At 38.4% G+C, this 15996-nt stretch overlaps 1 pseudogene; it reads right to left on the reverse strand.

The window, feature by feature from the left end:
• LOC114623145 overlaps window positions 1-13708 on the reverse strand; it is a 14621-nt pseudogene extending 913 nt beyond the window's left edge.
• Between the last annotated feature and the right edge of the window lie 2288 nt (window positions 13709-15996).

The following is a 15996-nucleotide window of genomic DNA, read 5'->3' on the forward strand; positions in this document are numbered from 1 at the left end:
GATAGATAGATAGATAGATAGATAGATAGATAGATAGATAGATAGATAGGATAAATGTGCACATGTATGTGCATATGTGCATTCTATGTTTGTCGCCATTTGTAACCTATGTTGCAGGTTATTTGGTTACACTGTGAACCCTAAGATTTTGTTATTTACTAGAAATACCTGTTTCTAGCTTAGCCCTAGCACCCATCTTTAATCCAAGAGCTTTCTGCTTATTGTAAACAGAATTAAATAAAGTCAACCATAGGTCAAGAGGAGGAGCAAGCAAACAGTTGACAGGAGGTGAACATGAAAAAAAAAAACATAGAAAGTAAGAGGAAATCAGGAAAACAGATAGAGAGATGCACAGGAAGTAGAAAGAAAGGACATTCAGACTGAAGGATTTTTTTCTTTTTTTTCTTTTCTTACTTTCTTTTTTTTTTTTTGAGATATCATGGAGTGTGGTGAGCTGCCGCGCATGCGTAGTCTCCCCTCCTGAAATCTCCATTAAACACCAGTAAGGCGAATGCCTGAGCAGCCGGTAACTGTCAAAAACTGACGCAGCCCGACGTGTCATATCTGCCAAGACGCATCAGCCAATAGAGTAGGGACACGCCGACCCGATGGGTATATAAGGAGAGCTCCTCTTCCCCTCGGGGTCTTTCCTCATTTTCATTGGAATAAAGCTTGCTGCAGAAGGATCCTGGTGTCTGAGTCCATTCTTGCTGGCGAGAAGGTGACGCGGGTCACAGTTGGTGCCGAAACCCGGGAACAGGCCGAACCATCGCCAGGCACCGAGGGAGACCCTCCGCTCGCGGAGTGGATTCAGAACTGCAGACAAAGGTAAGCTCTGAGAGGCATGTTTGGCCTTGATCTATTTCGTCTCCCTCCCCAGGCGGTGCTCGGTCTCTTCCTTCTGGTTTTGCAGGATGAGAAAAGCCACTCGACTGTAGCGGCGGGCCAGGGAGTGTTAGACGAATTACAGGGCAGCATGTCAGAAACAGAGCAGGATAAGCGCTTAGGAGCTCAGAAAAAAAAGGGAGCTCAGAAAGAAAAAGGAAAAAAATGCATGCCTAAGAAAACAGACCCTTCCAAAGACGTTCAGTCCGCGGAAGTGAGAGGTAAGGGAAAGGATGCCCTTGGGAGAGATGCGCACGAAGGGGGCGGAGGCCTCAGAAAGAAATCTCTTTATCCGGTAAAGGAGCTGGAGGCCTCGGGGCTTGGTGGCTCTGAGTCGGAGGAGCTAACTTCCTCTGAAGAGGAAAGAGCTGCTTCAGGTGGAAGAGCAGGGTTAGAAAGAATTGGGAAATTAAGAAAGCAGGGTACTCAGGTGTTACAATAGCTGCCTGCTACATCTCCAATGAATGAGATGAAAAGTTACATCTTGAATATGAGAGAGAGAGAAAGGGTTTTAGAAAAACAGTTGTCCTCTCTCTGAGCTGTGTCAACAAAAAAGAATGAAAAGGCTATTTCAGAGCTCATCTAGAAAAAGAAAGAAATTTGGGAGACGTCCTGAATTTCTCTTTATTTAGCTCTTAGATGTCCTTCTTTGTTGTCTGTCCTTGGCGTGCCAATGTCCACGTGTTTGTGTTTGCTTTTTGTTTCATTGTCTAAATGTTCTGTGTTTGTTGCATGTTCAAAAGAAAAGATCGTTAAAACTGCTTGATACAACCTTTGGGCTAGTTTAACTTTGTTTTAAAGACAGACTTAATATACACAGCAGAGGCTGATAAGCTACCCTACACCTGTAGCTAAGAGTTGAGCTGAGCTGAAAAAGCCTTTCCAGGAATTGAGGTTGACATAAGCTGCTTTTAAAAGAAACCAATAGCTTTTTGGGTTTTATAAAGAAGCTAAGAGTTGTTTTGTCCTAGAAAAGTCTCGGTGACAAGGTGCTTTTCTCTTGAAATTACAGCTAGAAAAGGCAAAAAATTTTGTTTGGTCTAAATAAATAAGATGCATAGCCACTTCATTGTTGTTTCTGATTGGTTTTAAAAGTATAAAAATGTTCTAAATTATTGGGTGTGATTAGAAATTTACAACTTTGGTAACAGAAAGTTGGTGTAAAACTAACTCAGTGTTATAGTCATTCAGAAACCAGTATCTCTTCAATGAGATATTAAAAGCTGCTTCATCAAAAGAAACTCAAAATTATAGTTAAACTGCCAGTATTCCATTGGCTACAGTTGGCAGTTCAACTGTGAGTTTGGAATTCTTTGACTCATCCATGTTTATGGTTGAGAAGAGGATAGAGGAGAGTTGCCTATTTTGTCAGGAGGAGATTACTTGATTTGGAGTTCAGATTGGAGTAACACTAGTAAAAATCATAGTGCCATGATGAATGCTCAGGCAGGCATGTAGATTGGGATATTAACATGCTTCTAGGAGAAGGTCAGTGTGAAGGCAATGTTAATCAGGTTGAACTGCCTACACAGCTCTCAGACCATACAAGCAGACTTAGATACATTCGTCTTTGTGATGAAATTGCACCCTCATACAATCAGGGTCTGGCCATAGCTTGCACAGAACCGTAAAGTAAAAAGATGTTTTAAATGAAGAAATTTAGATAGTTTTTAAAGTGACTGTCCCAGGAACAGAGGCTTGAGCAACAGTCAGGTGACCAAGGTTACATGACAAACTTGTCCTTGGTGCAGGAAGGATAATCTTTGGGCCAGGCCTCAGGATATAGGCCAAGATTAAAAACATTTACATTTGAATTAAGGCTATGTACAGAGTGGGCAAGGCAGGAGCTTGGATTTCAGACATTCCTTTTGTCCTGACCTGCCTCTAAAAGGGTGTTTTCTAGAATGTGTTTATTGCCTTGTTTTTTCCTTAGGGAGGTGTCAGCCTCAGACTCAAAAGAAATTCAAAACAGCTTATGGGCCAGGAGTTAGAGATAATGATTATGCTGGAGGAATTAAAATTGTGCCTGTTTCCCTCCATGGCATTATAGCTGTGCCTGTTAACAAAAGAATTGCTCTAGAGTAAGAGAAGACAAGATTGGCTTTTATCTGATATTCTCACTCAGCTAAAAGAAATTGGTTATTCAATTAATCCAAAACAAGTTCAAACTTAAGATTTATAAAACTAATGGGACACTACAGCCTGACTTGCCTACTCCTGCTGCCATTCAAGTAAATGCATATAAAATTATTATAGATTAAGAGGATTGTTTTATACAGTTCCTTTACCTCCTGGTAAAGGTGAGAGGTTTACATTAAGTGAATTTGCTTGTGATTTTTGAGAGCCCATGAAGCCATTCATTAAAAAAGCTTGCCTCAAAGAATGATTAATGGCCTAAAAAAAAAAATTTGTTGTTGTTTTAATACAAAAGTTAAACATTTAAATCTCTCAGTGTATATTATTCATTGTATATTTTGTTAGCTGATCTCTCTAAAGGAGTTTTTCTGTACGCCTTTGCCCTAATACAATGAGCTTTAAATTTTAGAGTCCTTATCACTCCAGAAAAGATTCAAAGACAATATCTTTTCAGTATTTGGGAACTTAGTTATATCTTAAGCAGATTGTAACACAGAAAATTCCAATAAGAATGGATAATTGAGGCTGGAGAAATGGCTCAGCCGTTAAAGGCTAGGCTCACAACCATTTGTAGTGGGATCTAGTGCCATCTTCTGGCTTGGAGGTGTACATACAAAAAGTGATTTACTTTTAATGATTCTCAAAAGTTATTAAGAAATTAATTGGCTAAAACCTCATCTTCAGCTTACCATAGGAGAACGTAAACCTCTGTTTAATATTCTCAAGGGAGATGCAAGTCCTAATTCCCCTTGACAATTAACTGATGAAAGAGGAACAGCTTTGCTAAGAGTAGAGTAAGCTGTTAGTTATCGACAGATACAGTATATAGACTATGATAAATTGTTGGCTGTTTGCATTATTGCTACTCATGTGGTCACAACAGCCCTTTGGCAATACAAACACAGTTTAATTTAACCAGCTTACACTTCTCAAAAGTTTGGACAATTTTGTCGCCAAATGGAGGTGACCCATCTGACGGGTCTCCCTTATAATCCCCAAGGACAAGGCATTATAGAACGGGCTCATCGCACTCTTAAGTCTTATCTAATAAAACAAAAAGGAGGAGTCGAGGAGGCTCTACCCTCAGTGCCACAAGTCACCGTTTCTATAGCACTTTTTACCCTCAATTTTTAAAAAAATCTGGACAGTCAGGGCCATTCAGCTGCTGACCGTCACTGTTTAGAGCCTGACAGGCCAAAAGAGATGGTCAAATGGAAGGATGTCTTGACCAGACAATGGAAAGGCCCGGATCCTATTTTTATAAGAGCCAGGGGAGCGGTTTGTGTTTTTCCGCAGGAAGAAGACAACCTGTTTTGGCTACCAGAGCAACTGACGCGACGACTCACGATATTAGAAGATGACACCCAGGCGGACCCTCCAAACTCTGATGACAGCCCTCGTGCTGATCCAAGGGATACAGGTTCCTAGTATATTGGGGGAACAATGATGGGTCATATTATCTGCCTTTCCAAAACCCATACCAGTCAGACATAATGTAGCTAATCTGTCCAGGAAATTGTTTCAATATCTTGCAGGAAATTGGTCGGAAAACTTCGATGAGACACTCAAAAAATTGAGAGCGGCTGTGGTGGCCATCAACTCAATGCGCGTGGATCTGTCCCTGACTGAGGGACTCTCCTCCTGGATCTCTTCAGCTTTCTCTTTCTTTAAAGAGTGGGTGGGAGTGGGACTTTTTGGAGCTATTTTGTGCCTGGGTCTGGCGGGTACCCTTTTTCTGCTGTGTAGGATGCGAGCTCAACGACAGAGAGATAGGGTGATGGTGGCTCAGGCCTTTGCAGCCTTAGAAAATGGTGACTCTATCGGCATCTGGATGTCCATGCTCAGGGACTAACATCGATAGCCCCTATACTATTCTTGCCCACAAGGTCTCTGTTCCATGATAAGGGCTGCTATGTCAATGACGGAGTGTCAAGTAAGACTCAGTCCACCTAAGACAGGGCGATCTCGGGTGGGGAGATCGACCCAGTGACGGGTAAGGATTTGAGCATTGCTCTCCTTTGCAGGCTCAGTACCATCATGAGGCCTCAAACGAAAGGGGCTACAGAACCTCCCCAAGAATCACCCATGCAGGGTCTCAGCTTCTGCACCTGGAGGGCCTTTGCCCATTGCACCCAGTGAAATGAGACCGTCTGCTCCAATTAATATTTAAAACAGGGGGAGATGTGGTGCGCTGCCGCGCATGCGTAGTCTCCCTCCTGAAATCGCCATCAAACACCAGTAAGGCGAATGCCTGAGCAGCCGGTAACTGTCAAAAGCTGACGCAGCCCGACGTGTCATTTCTGCCAAGACGCATCAGCCAATAGAGTAGGGACACGCCGACCCGATGGGTATATAAGGAGAGCTCCTCTTCCCCTCGGGGTCTTTCCTCATTTTCATTGGAATAAAGCTTGCTGCAGAAGGATCCTGGTGTCCGAGTCCGTTCTTGCTGGCGAGAAGGTGACGCGGGTCACAATGGAGGAAAACATCCTTTTGAGGCATTAGCTAAGGAGAAAGGACAGTTGGATGTTTCCTTCTCTGACCTAGCAGGCTTTTACCCCATCATCTGCCTCCTGAGTTTTCATTGGTAAAATGGAATGATTGGGATATTGTTTAAAAAAATTAGTCACTGAACCATGGTACCTCAGAAGACTCCCTGTCAACTGGTTGCTTGCTCTACCTCTTGATCTATGGTTGACTTTATTTAATCCTGTTCACAAAAAGCAGACAGCTCTCAATTTAAAGGTAAGTGTTTTTCAGTAAAAAACATAATCTCAGGGTTCACAGTATGAACAAATACTCTGCAAGAAACCTATGTCCAATATCAAATCTTGTAACCATAAGAGTCATGAAGGGAAATTAAAATCTTTGGGTAGCTATTAAAGCTCTTAAACTTTTTCTCGAAGGTTCCCTTCCTATTTTGAATATGACTTTCAGAACCTTCTCTGTATTTTGTGCTGACATATCCACGTTTCAGAAATTTAGAAAAAAATGTATTAACTAGATCTATGGGAAACATACTGCAGACAAATAAGCATTTAGTTTCTGAACCAGCATGAATGGAAGAGAGAAGAAACCACTTGAATTGAAACACATTGAGCTGAGGTGTTCCTCAACATTACTTACAACTCTGCTGGAAGGTATCAAAAATTTTTGTTCATGCCATCTAGTATCTTCATGTCCTCAGGAGACAACTGAAATTCAAAAACCTGTCAGAAAAGTACAAAGGGTTTAGCATTTGAATGAGATACATATTAAGTATCAAAGGGAATGTAATGAGTATGTTCCTAAAAATGATGAACATTGTTTACCAAAACATTCATGGTTAATCAAGACCAAGTAAAAGTAAAAGAAATTACTTTTGAGATATATTAAAATTGCATAATATTACAGACAATAGGCAATCTCAAGGGTAGCTTGTGAAGAAAAAATGCTGACTTCATAAACAGGCTATGGTACAGTTTCCAAGGAATCTAGAATAAACTTTGAAATACAAATCATTGTCTTGTATGGGGAGTTAGATTTCTGTGATTCATCAATAAATAAAGTGCAAACAATGCTTTTTCAATGTTATGCAAGTTAAGACTTATCCAAACTAATGTAGAATAAAAGAGATGGCTTTAAAAATGTTCTTATTAAATTTGAAATGTTTTAACTTTAAAATGATTACTATGTATGCTCACATATTAAAACATACACAGAGTTAGGTCTTTTGGTGCTTTAAAAATGTGGAAACAGAGAAATATGGAGAGATGGACAGGGAAATTTGTCAACAGTTTAATAACTGATAAATCTAATACAAAGCACAATCTGGGTGGTGGGTGAGAGTAAATAAAATAATTGAATAGGGGAAAGAACTCATAAATGTAATTACTCTGAATAATTTATTTAAAATTACATTCATATATGGATTTATATTTTTATCTAATAACAATGGCATTCTAGAGAACAGTTTCAGGGAAAATGTTATAAAAACCCTTGGTAAAATAGTGAAATAAAATCTTTTGTCTAACAAGCAAAAGGATGTGATCTCAAACATAAAGTAAAAGTATAAAGACTGTAGTAAGTCACCTTTGTTTCTGAAATAATGAAAAGAGAATGAAAACAAGAAAAATTAAAAGAAGATAATTCAGAAAACACTTCTGAATTATATAATAAATACAATTGAGACTATGTAAATGCAGCAGAATGATTATAACCTACAGTTCTTGGTCTGCGCACTGTTAAAGTGTTTTAATCTCCTTCACCTACAGAAGTGGTGTCTATTTCTACACCTTGAATATTGGCTGCTGTGTAACTTGCACTGGACATTTGAATTTTAAAGACCAAATGATGGGTCAAATTTCTTTTTGTCATAAAAGGTTTCTCATTGCCTTGGTTTAAAGCTAAGTCCAGAAATAAAACCTGGGAAACTTGTCAGTTGTATGAAATGTATATGGAATTAAGGAAAAGCTCAATTAGTCATCTGAGCTTCAGAGGCCTCATCAACTTGAAAATATGAACAACAGTTCCTTGAAGCTATGTGAAGGGACTCAGTGTAGATAATTCTCACTAAGTTCAGGCTAAAGTAAGGCAAGTTTTTAAGTTAACAAACACTAAGGTAAATAATAGTTCTATACATGAAATTCTATTTAAAACTAGTTTTTATAGTAACTGATAAAATATTATACTATAATAAAATATATTTAATTGACATTTTAAAAAATAATCAAGGTAAATAAATATGACAGGAATATACAATTGACTGACATATATGCATGTATGTATGTATGTATGTATGTATGCATGTATGTATATATGTGTGTATGTATGCATGTATGTATGTATGCATGCATCTGTATGAGTATTAGAATATTTGAGTATGCAGGGAAATAATAGTAAAACAATAGATATTTCTAGAATCAAAATAACTGAGTCCAGATCCCTCATTTCAGAAAATAAAGAAGTCCATGGGCAAGAGGTAGACAATACTTGGTTGACAAGGCAAACCAATTTCTATATCATCTCCCACACTAAATCTGTCAAGTCATGCTGGGTTTATATGATAGACAAAACATTTCTCAATATATGTGAAAACTCATATGCCTAGGAAATGCTAGGGATATGAACTTGATCTCAAAGATATTCTGATAGAATTGAAGGAAGCAAGGATATGGATGATACTATTTAAGAACCCTAAGGACCAGAGTGCATCACCTGCAAATTTTCTTTCATCTCATTCTCTTTGAAACTCTGGGCCAGGGGCACCACCCCACGCTGAACAAGGTATCGAAGTGCAATCAGGGCAGGGCTTCGCTTGTTCTTTTTGGCCACATCACCAAGAACTGGATCATTCAAGAGAACTGGGGAGTTCTGGTCCACCCTAGAAGGAAATCAGGAATGAGCTCATAAGGCCAAGCTTATGGTTATGTTACAGTACTTAATACAAGAGAGGGCCCATTCTAGCCTGAGTGTAATGGTTATGGATAATTCTTAACTGGAAAAGATCTAGAATGACTTGTAAGATGAGTCTCTTAGATGCCTATGGCAGATTATCTTCTTATGAAAAAGTATTATGGGAGGACCCATTTTAATTTTGTCTGGGACCATTTCTCTGAGCAAGGGATCCCGGACTGTATAAAGGGAGAAAGTGATCTGAGTCTTAGTGTTCATCATTCTCTGCATCTGTAAGAAGTAGTCACCTGGATCAAGCTCCTGACACCTTGACTTCCTGGCTTTATGATCTGTGCCCTTGAATTGTGAATCATAATAAGCCCTTTCTCCATTAAGCTTTTGTCAGAGTATTTTATCAGAGCAACAGGAAAAGAAACTAAGATAATGCTTCACCAGTTCTTCTAAAGAAAGATCCCGCTCTCCCTGAAAACTGGGTGTTGGGGTACTAACTTCCTTCAGGTTTTTCTCCTTTTAACTTATTACCATTCTTTATATCGTTGGGTCCCCAGAGCACCATAAGCAACGAGAACAATGTCTTTTGATTTGCAGTAATCTAGTAGCTTACTCTGGTTCAAATAAAGATGACATTCAACCTACAATAGAATAAGTTGATAAAAAATCAGATTTTATCAAATGCTCATATTATGATGAATAAAAATGCTTAAAACCAATAAAATAAAATATATGTCATTTCCCACATGAATTAAAAAGATCAATCTGTTGCAAATTTTTCTTGAAGAACAAAAGAACTAATTTGGGAGCATTGTTCTGATAACATTTGACCGGGCAAGTTTTTGTGTTAAAAAAAATATAGTTAATGGACAGCTAGAAGGATCATTGGTTAAAGATGCCAACAGCTAAGCTTAAAGGAACCCTGAGGATGGACCATAACAAGATGGCGAGAAGCATAAACTCTATGCAAATTCTGGCCACTGACTAATTTTTGTCTTCACCCATTTTTTCAATAAATTATCCCATGTCTATTCATTCTTCTTATTTCAGGAAGAAGTTCACTTTCCCCTGCCCTCACTTCTGCCTGATGGACCAACACTAAATCTCCACATTGTTTATCAGTTGGGCACCATAGCATGTCTCCATGTCTCCATTCTCACCAATACTCCAAGGTTAGTCCAAGGTTAAAATTAGAATCCCCCGCATCTTTGAAATAATAATGATGCTCTTATAATCTTTTTTCCATAAGACGAAAATCACTTGGATAGAGGGCATCTAAACAGGCATCAGTAGAACAGAAGTGGGGAAAAGCCTGAGAGATAGAGCGGGATGCAGATGCTCACCTGGTTGCAGACAGGTTTGTATTTCAATCCTGGCTTGTTGAGGAGTCGTTCCAGCTGCCTGTGGTTAAAGTTGGACACCCCAATAGACTTAACCAATCCTGCATCCTTACACTTCTCCAACATCTGAGGATGAGAAGGGACAATAAAGTGTCATACTTAAATCTGACCATGTGGATATAAACATAGTATGGACCAGTTACAGGACAAATCATCCAGAGCTAGATATATTGTTCAGTGGTAGACACTTGACAGTGAGTACAAGACCCTAAGTTGTTCACAGGCACTAAAAGTGGGACGGGGTTTATTGCCCAGGTGATCACTGGATTTAAATTCAAAACATCAAGATGGGGATTATAATAAAGCAGATGTCAGCCAAAGAGGAACTTCTGTAACAGTACTAGAAAGTCAAGGATATTACTACACAAGGTGGCAAAATATCCATACACCTCCTGTCCTGACTCCTTCTTCATTTCATGCCCTTGCATTTTAATGATGCATTTCTCCCCTACCACTCCCGCAAATATGTAGGCGTAAAAATGAATTTCTACACCCAAGTGAACATGAGCTGATTTCCTCTCTTCTTGCTTTACTGTTGTTTTGGAAAGTACTCACCTCCCATGTGTCACAGAAATCCACAGTGTCCAATAGAAATTTCCCTTTTTCATCTACTGGAGATTGATTATCCCCTGGCTGGAAGAGAAGTAACTTTAAAACAATCTCACAAAACATGCATCTTGTCTACAGTAAGGTGTTTAAGACTATGTGGAAGGAACTGGCAAGATAGTTCAATGATTAATCACTGGCTGCTCTTGCAGAGGACCTGGGCTCAATTTCCAGAACATACATAGTTAGACACAACTAGACCATGCCAGTCCCGTGGGACCCAATGCCACCTTCTGATTTTCATGTGCACCAGGCATGCACATAGTGAATAGACATATTCACAAAAAAAATACCCACTCATGTTTTTTAAAACATTTAAAAGAATATCTTGGAAATAAGACAGTATGCAGCCATAAAAGAATGAGGCATCATTCTGTATACTGTGTTTAAAAACTGGTATGTGTTTAGAATTACATTACCTTTTGAAGCCTGGTTTATTGAATTCATTTGAATTGTGTGGATAATTATATATTCACTTTCTTATAATAATTTTGATTTTAAAATTATAATATAGGTAAGTCATTTCCTGCTTTCCCTTTCTTCCCTCCAATCCCTGTCTACATATTTTATTTGCCTAAATATCCTTGCTATCTCTCAAATTCATAGCCTCTCTTTCTTAATTGTTACACACACACACACACACACACACACACACACACAAAATACACACAAATGTAGGACCTGAAGGACTGATATGCCCTGGCTGAGCCTTTCTATATGCTGCTGTCTAGTAAGTAACATTATGCGGTTCCTCTAGGATCAAAACATCCTGACAATACATGGTGTCCAAGGAAGGGAATTTACACTTGACATCCTATTGCCTCCCCATTGAGTTCCTGTTTTTTCCTGAGTTTGTATTTTTTCCTTCCCTGGCTTGGAGTATATATATTGAACCTGCCCAGTAATAGCTTTGGCATTCTCTCATAATTGATGGCCCGAGTCTGAGTCTTTCTTTAATCCCCAGGCCTACACCTGAGCTCCGTACTGCCGGCAGTGCCAGAGCTGTCACACAAATACACTCATTTATATGTTACTGAACTTCTCAGTAAGTTTATATACGGATATATATTCCCTACACCTAAATAATTTCTAAACAATAAAATGAGACCTCCTAGTTAACTTGTATTCTTTCTTTTGAAAAGAAAAAATAAGCTTCATATTTTCACTGGGGAACCCAACCATTGCATGTCCTTGACCTACAGCAAGAATTTATATCAATCCTGTCCCAGAATAAGTACTGAATAAGAACACATGTGGACCGAGGTACAGACATGTGAGCCAAGGATGGCCAATTGGGACTGTATACTAAATTGATTTTAGTAAGAAAAGATGCAAAGAAGCTATAATGCGTTAATAAACTTGAAGCTGAGGTTGTCTTAAGTTAACATTTACCACCAAGAGAGGAAAAAAAGGAAAAAAACTTAAGCAAACATCTAGTAATAAATATGGAAAAGATATGTAAATCCAAGTTTTCCTGGAAGTTACCTCTAATCCGTGATTCTAGAAATTGCTTGGTTATGTCAATTCATAATCCAATAAAACCTATGTGGAACCTACTCAAAAGTTTAGTAACATATAAATTAACTTTTATGAAGTTATAATAGTAACTTATCTCTACCATCCATAAAAATGATATCCATGCTGCTATCCAAAGGTATATACGTTCAACAATTCAAATCACTTACCTTTATTGGCACTGGGTAATGTATAAGGAAAAGATCAACATAATCCAGTTGAAGATTTTTCAGTGATTTTTCCAAAGCAGGCTTGACCAGCTCTGGTCTAAATCAACCACACCAAAGCTACAGATGTTGAAGAATGAAAGTTATGCTGGATTAATAGATGACCCAAATATGCATATTCATTTATTCTACTGCTGAAATATTTTTTTGTACTTGAAGGAAAGTTATAAGCATTCCTTTAAACTCAGTGTTGACTTTACTCTTCCTTAACAAAGAGAACTCAGCTATAGTTTGGGGGTAAATGTTAGCTCATTTAATAAACAATGAAAAAATTACTTAAAAAATAAGGTATATACTAATAAAATAATGTCCACTAATTAAATTATTTTCATGTAGAGTTAAATCTGCCTTTACTTTCCCTTACCCATTAATTCAATTCATATTGTTAACCAACTTCTGATGCAGTAATATAATTTCTGCTGCCTTACTAGATTTCAATAATTTGCATACTTGCATACTATACCTTTGTAGTGATGAACAGGTCTTCTCTTTTTACAATCCCAGCCTTGATCTTGCTTTGAATGGCCTGTCCTATCTCCTCTTCAACTTGGTATGCATAAGCAGTATCAATATGGCGGTATCCAGCATCTAGAGCTAGGCACACAGCCTCCAGTGACTTACTCTTGGGAACCTAGGGAAGGAACCAAAGGAGGTATTTAGAAATGAATGTTCTGAGACCTAGCTCAAAGTGAGCCTAGATGGGAATTTACTATACTACGAATCTTGTCTTTCAAAGTCATCCTAAGACCAGTTGTTAGGCAAGACTCTAGTACCCCTATCCTTGCATTCCCACATCCTATTTTATAAAACACAACAAAATCTCCAGAGATATTGTAATTGTCACAGAAATGTGTCTTCACAGAATCAAAATTAGCCCATATTTGTCCCACGTTTGAGCTAATGAGCCAAACTTACTTTCTCAGGTTCTTTCTTAATTAATTACAAGACTTTTGCACCACAACCACATCCTTCCAAGCCCAGATTTCCTAGATCACAGCATGAATAACAGGGAAGACAAACATACTTTCTCCCTGATCCTGAAATCGCTGACTGAATTATAACAAAGGTACTAGTACCACTGAGGCAGGGACCCTATAGCTCCATTGAATGCTGCATTAAAACCCACCACCAGAGAAAATGTCTTTAGAGTTTGGCTTTCCCTTTGTTCCCCACTAAGCCTGCCTCCCTCCTGACTCACCAGGAGCAGGGATCTTTCCCCAGAAAAGAGCAAGCATGAATATAGATAGACCCAGCTCTTCTGCTTGAATCCTGATACACTCTACCTAGGGAACCAGCTCAGTCTCCTACCCACAGCCACCAACTGTAGCTGTGGCTGTTACTTCTATTTAAGAAGAAAACAAAATCAGCAAGTGGGGACACAATCAGACACTGATGCGGGGCAAATCTAACTTTTGGCTCTCTTGTACATGGCTTAGCTCTATCCTGGAGATACTGAGAATCCTATACTCTTACCTCATTGGGTTTATAGGTGCCAAAGCCCAGGGCAGGAATGAAGTGGCCATCGTTTAGTTTGACACACTTCTGTTTGGAGCCCATTGTCTATCACTGCCCTGGCTAAGCACGTCCTGAGTCTTCTGTTGCCCTGAAGGAGAAGTGGGTAAACGTCATATATAAACTTCCTGTCTAATGGTTAACAAGGGACACCCCCTTTCTGAAAGTTAGCCATGCCTACTCACCAGTTAATGTTTAACCATTTTTACTCCCCAGCTAATGATTAATCAGTGCTACTGTCTAACTAAGGGTTAACAGTAATGGTGTGTGCCTATTGTTTAAATACTACTATTGTCTGTCTAATGGACAACCAACAGAAGGGAGGAGTCAGAAATTTAAAACAGTGTTTCACATAAGAAGAGAAACCATTCATTTTTATATGAAGGATGAATTTCAAAAAAGTACTATATAATGATAAAGTATTTGTTTTTCTAGTTTTTCTCATTTTTATCTCATATTTATATATTATTAGAGAAGAGATTGTGTGAATATTTATAATACTGAAAACATTTATTTTCATTTGGCCATTATGAAGCTTCTACTTGATCATGCATCACTGAAAATAATGATCTACCTCATACCATACAACATAAAGAACAAAGAAGCCAATTGTATTTTTAAAGTGATAGGGACACAAACCACTCACAATATTTCAACCCAAAATTTGTCCTGTGTACAGGAAATGCAGGGACAAAGATGGAACAGAGCCTGGGGGAATAGCCAAGAAATACCCAGTGCAACTTGAGACCTAGCACATGGGCAAGCACCAATCCCTGACACTATTAATGATACTCTTTTGTGCTTGCAGGAGTGAAGAAGCTAGCATAACTGACCTTTGAGAGGTTTAGCCTAGCATCTGAGTGAGACAGATGCAGAGACCCACAGCCAAACATTGGTTAGAGCTCAGGGACTCTTGTGGAAGGGTTGTGAGGGGGGAAGATTGAACATCCTAAAGGGGATAGAAATCCTATATTAAAGACCAACAAAGTCAACTAATCTGGACCACCGGGGACTCTCAGAGACTGAACTACCAACCACAGAGCATAATCTGGAAAGACCTTGCCCCTCCCCCCATGTATGTAGTAGATGTTCAGCTCAGTCTTTATGGGGGTCCCCCTATAGCTGAACCAGGACTATCCCTAAAGCTGTTTCTCTTGTGTGGATTCTGTTCTTCTAACTGTGTTACCTTGTCTCATCTCGGTAGAAGAGGATGCACCTAGCCTTGCAGAAATTTGATGTGCCAAGGTCAAAGGATATCTAGGATACCCCCATCTTCTCAGAAGAGAAGGAGAGGGGAAAAGGAACCGGGGTGGGTTAAAGTAGACCACGGGCAGAGGCAGCAATCAAGTTGGAAAGTGAATAAATAAATTATTTACTGGAAAAAAATAACTAATGAACTGAGTTTAGTCTCAGAATTTTATTTAAAAAAAAAGAGATCAAGGTTTAAACTTTAAAAGTTTAAACTTTTTAAAATTTTTCTCTGCAAATTTTTTTCTTAAATTTTTCTATTGTTATTGACAGAAGTGTAATCCTGAAATACACAGTAAAGGGGACAGCACAGAATAGTGCTTAGTGGTTGATAAACAATTGACAGCTTCTGGATTTTTTCCTATAACATGCAACATGACTTAGACATTACTAATGCATTCATTACTTAGGTCACTTTAAAATACATGCTTCAAATGTTAAATATTCATGTATATATGCTGGATGTACTGGAAGAATGTGGTCAATCACTTCAGGATGTAATAACAAACATTCATGTGAGACCTAGCTCTTTATATGGATGCTGGGATACAAACTCTGCTCCCATGGCTTTATAGCAACCACTCTTAACCACTGGGCCATTTCACCATTCTCTGATTTTAGATAACTATATACAGTGTTAAAATACAGATCAATATTTTATAGCTTATATCCTCATTCAGCATTCGTAAAAGAACTAAATTGAAAATAATCAAACTACTGTGAGGTTTAAAGTGGGAGTGTAAATTTAAAGTATTGATGAGATAGATTTTTTTTATTCCATTAAACCTAGAATACATAGATTTCCATTAAAGAAAAACATATAGGGCTAGGATACATGATTATTTTTAATGTCAAGTTGCCATTTCATGTGCATTATATACCAGGTCAGGATGAAATTTGTAAAACTTCATTATTTTCAAAGACACTGTTACTGTGGTTAATAACTTTTCTGTATGCTTTCCAATATTATAGAACTAATGTCTACCAATTTGGCGTCTGAAGAAGGTGTTTACTAGAAAGTATACAAAAGGACAGAAGAGATTGCTTGTCTCTTAAGAGCATCATCTTCTTTTAGAGTGGACCAA

Source organism: Grammomys surdaster, unplaced genomic scaffold (assembly GCF_004785775.1).
Source record: "Grammomys surdaster isolate TR1022 unplaced genomic scaffold, NIH_TR_1.0 194, whole genome shotgun sequence".
Taxonomy (NCBI): Eukaryota; Metazoa; Chordata; class Mammalia; order Rodentia; family Muridae; genus Grammomys; species Grammomys surdaster.